Here is a 6,061-nt window from a genome sequence, read left to right on the forward strand (position 1 = left end):
CTCATGGGTAGGAGGCCGAGGGCGGAATAAGTGGAGGAGGAAATGAAAATGAGACGGAACCTTGTATTCCACATTTAGCCTTTTTTAAAACCACTTTGCTAAACGTTTTATTCAGCCTCTTAATCGTCACTGCAGCCCTGGAAGTACCATACCGCCGCATGTTTCAGATTTGAAAAACTGAGCGCCAGGTGGAAAGAAGAAAGGTCCTTAGCTTCGCTGGGCTTCACGCTTCCCACCTGCAAAAATCTCAAGGTTGATGAGCTCTCTGTTTCTCAGGAACTTCTCAGGAGTGCGTCAGGAATTCAGAATCCTCGGGGATTCATGACATCGTTTTGTAGGAAAACACTTTTTATTAAGCATAGATCTATTCTAGGGGTTTCCCTATAGCTCAAGGGACTAGATCTGATAGAGTGCCTGATGAACTATGGACGGAGGTTCGTGACATTGTATAGGAGACAGGGAGCAAGACCATCCCCAAGAAAAAGAAATGCAAAAAAGCGAAATGGCTGTCTGAGGAGCCCTTACAAACAGCTATGAAAAGAAGAGAAGCCAAAAGCAAAGGAGAAAAGGAAAGATATACCCATTTGAATGCAGAGTTCCAAAGAGTAACAAGGAGAGATAAGAAAGCCTTACTCAGTGATCAGTGCAAAGAAATAGAGGAAAACAACAGAATAGGAAAGACTAGAGATCTCTTCAAGAAAATTAGAGATACCAAGGGAACATTTCTTGCAAAGATGGGCTCAATAAAGGTCAGAAATGGTATGGACCTAACAGAAGAAAATATTAAGAAGAGGTGGCAAGAATACACAGAAGAACTGTACAAAAAAGATCTTCACGACCCAGATAATCACGATGGTGTGATCACTCACCTAGAGCTAGACATCCTGGAATGTGAAGTCAAGTGGGCCTTAGGAAGCATCACTACGAACAAAGCTAGTGGAGGTGATGGAATTGCAGTTGAGCTATTTCAAATACTAAAAGATGATGCTGTGAAAGTGCTGCACTTAATATGCCAGCAAATTTGGAAAACTCAGCAGTGGCCACAGGATTGGAAAAGGTTGGTTTTCATTCCAATCCCAAAGAAAGGCAATGCCAAAGAATGCTGAAACTACCACACAATTGCACTCATCTTGCACACTAGTAAAGTAATGCTCAAAATTCTCCAAGCCAGGCTTCAGCAGTACGTGAACCATGAACTTCCAGATGTTCAAGCTAGTTTTAGGAAAGGCAGAGGAACCAGAGATCAAATTGCCAACATCCGCTGGATCATTGAAAAAGCAAGAGAGTTCCAGAAAAACATCTATTCTGCTTTATTGACTATGCCAAAGCCTTTGACTGTGTGGATCACAATAAACTGTGGGAAATTCTTAAAGAGATGGAAATACCAGACCACCTGATCTGCCTTTTGAGAAACCTATATGCAGGTCAGGAAGCAACAGTTAGAACTGGACATGGAACAACAGACTGGTTCCAAATAGGAAAAGGAGTACGTCAAGGCTGTATATTGTCACCCTGCTTATTTAACTTATATGCAGAGTACACCATGAGAAACTCTGGGCTGGATGAAGTACAAGCTGGAATCAAGATTTCAGGGAGAAATATCAATAACCTCAGATATCCAGATGATACCACCCTTATGGTAGAAAGTGAAGAAGAACTAAAGAGCCTCTTGATGAAAGTGAAAGAGGAGAGTGAAAATGTTGGCTTAAAGCTCAACATTCAGAAAACTAAGATCATGGCATCTGGTCCCATCACTTCATGGGAAATAGATGGGGAAACAGTGGAAACAGTGGCAGACTTTATCTTTTGGGGGGGGCTCCCAAATCACTGCAGATGGTGACTGCAGCCATGAAATTAAACGACACTTACTCCTTGGAAGAAAAGTTATGACCAACCTAGACAGCATATTAAAAAGCAGAGATATTACTTTGCCTATAAAGGTCCGTCTAGTCAAGGCTATGGTTTTTCCAGTGGTCATGTATGGATGTGAGAGTTGGAGTGTGAAGAAAGCTAAGTGCCAAAGAATTGATGCTTTTGAACTGTGGTGTTGGAGAAGACTCTTGAGAGTCCCTTGGACCGCAAGGAGATCCAACCAGTCCATCCTAAAAGAAATCAGTCCTGAATACTCATTGGAAGAACTGATGTTGAAGCTGAAACTCCAATAGTTTGGCCACCTGATGCAAAGAACTGATTCATTTGAAAAGACCCTGATGCTGGGAAAGATTGAGGGCAGGAGGAGAAGGGGATGACAGAGGATGAGATGGTTGGATGGCATCACCAACTCGATGGACATGAGTTTGAATAAACTCTGGGAGTTAGTGATGGACAGGGAGGTGTGGCGTGCTGTCATGGCACAATGGAAATAAGCAAAAAGGCAGTAACATATGTTAAAAGTGGTAAATCATCTCACTTTTTTCTTATATTTTTGTTTTTAGTGCATGCAGAGGAGTGTGTCCTAGGAATCATCAACTTAGTGAGCTCGTTGGTCAGGGTGTGGGTCTCATGCCACCATTGTTTTATTGTTTTTGGGTGTGTCTTATGCTTCTATTACATGGTTTTGTTGCTAAGCAACCCTGCTTGGTTTTGTGGTTAAACAAATCTACTTTCTTTCTTTTTTTTTAATTGGAGTATAATTGCTTTAGAATGTTGTGTTAGTTTCTGCTTTACAATGTGAACAAGCTCTAAATATACATATGTCTCTTCCCTCTTGTGCCTCCCTCCCAAATCTGCTTGCTTGAGTGATCATTAACTTACAGGGGTTCCCATACTTTTTTCTTCACTTAAATGTTTTAGTGAGATGAACTATTTAACCACCTGCTTTGTACCTTTTGGAGAAGGAAATAGCAACCCACTCCAGTACTGTTCTATGGACAGAGGAGCTGTGGCTACAGTTCACGAGCTCACAAAGAGTTGGACACCACTAAGTGTCCGTCCCTGTAGTGTCTGTCCCTGTTCTACCCTGTTTTACTCTTTTCCATAAACTTATCACCCCCAGACAATCTAGAGGGTCACTGGTTTCTCCTCACCGTACTGGAAGATCCCCGGAAAGCATAGGATAGTTTTGTTCCATTCTCTGATTTATCCCCAGTGCTCAGAACAGTGTCTGTCATATAGAAAATGCTTGATAAAGTATTTGCTTAAAGAGGAAGGAAGACATTACTGCAGTGATGGAGATGTTTGACACTGTCTCTACCCTGATACCTTCCCTTCCTCCTGGTGCCTCTTAGTCCCAGACTTCTTACCAGCACATGACCAGGAATAAAAACAATCAGTTAATTCCTTTTAATGAGTAATGCTATTCTGAGTGAGGGTGTCCCCGGTGACTCAGCAGTAAGGAATCTGCCTGACAATGTAGGAGATGCAGGTTCAATCCCTGGGTCAGGAAGATTCCCTCGAAAAGGAAATGGCAACTCATTCCAGTATTCTTGCCTGGGAAATCCCATGGACAGAGGAACCTGGTGGGCTACAAAGTTGCAGAGTCAGAAATGGCTTAGCAACTAAACAATAACTCTGAGTGCGGTTATGTGTGGCTTTCAACAAATTTGGAGGGAGGCAAAATAGAGTAAGGTCAATATATAATTTATTACTTCAGGTGAGTTAAGAAATAATAGGTGACCATCAAGTCAATACAGGTATTGTACACACCATGTGGATGACACAGGTCAAGATCACAGAGAGCAAGCCTGAGACAACATGGGACACAAGTCAGGCAGGACTGTCACAGATCAAGCTAGGCTGGGAGCAGGTGTCAACTCTCTCAGACAGGGGTCAGCAAACTATGACCCACGGGCCAAGTCTGGCCCACTGCCTGGTTTCATGGATACAGTTTTACAGGAACCCAGCTGTGCCCATTCATCTGAGTACCTTCTATGGCTGCTTTTGCACAGAGTGGAGAAGCTGCACCATAGACTCTGTGGCCCATGTCCATTGGGAAAAAAATGTACAAAAGTTGAGAATTACGTTTTGTTTGGCAGACTTACTGAGAACTTAAGCCTGGGAGGCAGCCTCTCAGATAGCTCTGAAGCACTGCTCCAAAGAGGTAAGGGAAGAGCTAGAATATATAGGAATTTTCACAACAGAAACCAAGTAGTCAGAACATTAAGAGATAACTGTCTAAAAAAAATTTTTTTTTAATGAAAAAGATAACTGTCAAAAGGGAAATCAGACATGTCAAGTTAATGAATTTAGCACTTATATATGGGAAGATGTAAGAGTCTGGGTTCATTGAAATCATTCCTTTGATATGCACCTTAGCTGTCTAAGGCCAGTGTCCCACTTTTCTCTAATGTGAATCCCCTTGGGGTGTATAGTCTGATGGAGGCTGCAGTGGCTGAAGGTTTGATGGCTCCAATATCCTTTGTTTCCCAATAAGGCAGGTGACATTTTTGGTCCACACCTGCACAGCCTCATATGTTTATTCTCCGGCGCTTTACAGAGGATGTTTGCCCACCCTGTTTTAGCAGCTTCTTCCTAAGTAGAATTGACAGGGAGAGAGTGAATGTGGGAAGTATTTGTCTGAAAACTTTGAGGGAGATTCAGGACTTGTTGACCATCTATCTCACAATGGGATGCCACAAGCAGCATCAAGAAAATATCTTCCAAGGAAAGGAAGGCAGGCACCGAGGTCAGGAAACTATGTGAGCCACAGAGGGGCACAGGGGCAAGGGGAACAGCTTAAAACACAGTTTTCTTTTTATTTGATTGATTGGTTGGTTGATCTTTTGGCTGCACCACGCAGCATGTGGGATCTCAGGGGATCTTAGTGCCCAGACCAGGTTTCGAGCCCACTCCCCCCGAGTTGGCAGCAAGGAGTCTTAACCACTGGACCACCTGGGAAGTCCCTAGGCTACATTTTTTAAATCTGCGATGCTCATCGGAGCTTCCTGAATGGAAGGAGCACTATCCCAAGTAGTAGGAGAAGAGGGGAGAACAGTGTGTTTGCCTTGACGTCAGGGGTCGCAAAGAGTTGGACACGTCTGAGCACACATGAAGAAATGGGGCAAGTTACCCACCGTTGGGGGAAGAAGGTCCCTGAGGCCAGACCTTGGAGACATCACAGTGTCTTCAGGAATCAGCTATGATGCTATAAGTCACTCTGACATCTGTCAGTCATTGCATACGGCTGCCCCAGGGGGAGGTGTGACGTTGAATGAAGCCGATGCAATCAGTGTCTACAATTGTCCCATCAGCTGATAGAATCTCCAAACAAGGCTATGGGTTGAAGGTCTTCTCCCAGGGGTTCCCAGCAGCTGAGGAAAACGCTCTTCCTTCCTGAAGCAGAGTGTGAGCAGAGCATTGTAGCATCCTCCTCATTTAGAAAATGGTTTCAGAGGAATAGAACTCTCATTCTCTGGAGCTGACATTGTTAAAGTGATAAACATTTACTCTGCCATTCACACATTTTATTGCATAAATTATGTATAATATATATGATGTATATTTAATGTACAATACATCAGATCAGATCAGTCGCTCAGTCGTGTCCGACTCTTTGCGACCCCATGAATCGCAGCACGCCAGGCCTCCCTGTCCATCACCAACTCCCGGAGTTCACTCAAACTCATGTCCATCGAGTCAGTGATGCCATCCAGCCATCTCATCCTCTGTCGTCCCCTTCTCCTCCTGCCCCCAATCCCTCCCAGCATCAGGGTCTTTTCCAATGAGTCAACTCTTCGCATGAGGTGACCAAAGTACTGGAGTTTCAGCTTTAGCATCAGTCCTTCCAAAGAAATCCCAGGGCTGATCTCCTTCAGAATGGACTGGTTGGATCTCCTTGCAGTCCAAGGGACTCTCAGGAGTCTTCTCCAACACCACAGTTCAAAAGCATCAACTCTTTGGTGCTCAGCCTTCTTCACAGTCCAACTCTCACATCCATACATGACCACAGGAAAAACCATAGCCTTGACTAGACGAACCTTTGTTGGCAAAGTAATGTCTCTGCTTTTGAATATGCTATCTAGGTTGGTCATAACTTTCCTTCCAAGGAGTAAGCGTCTTTTAAGTTCATGGCTGCAGTCACCATCTGTAGTGATTTTGGAGCCCAGAAAAATAAAGTCTGCCA

The sequence above is a fragment of the Bos indicus genome, chromosome 11 (assembly GCF_029378745.1).
Source record: "Bos indicus isolate NIAB-ARS_2022 breed Sahiwal x Tharparkar chromosome 11, NIAB-ARS_B.indTharparkar_mat_pri_1.0, whole genome shotgun sequence".
NCBI classification, from domain to species: Eukaryota; Metazoa; Chordata; class Mammalia; order Artiodactyla; family Bovidae; genus Bos; species Bos indicus.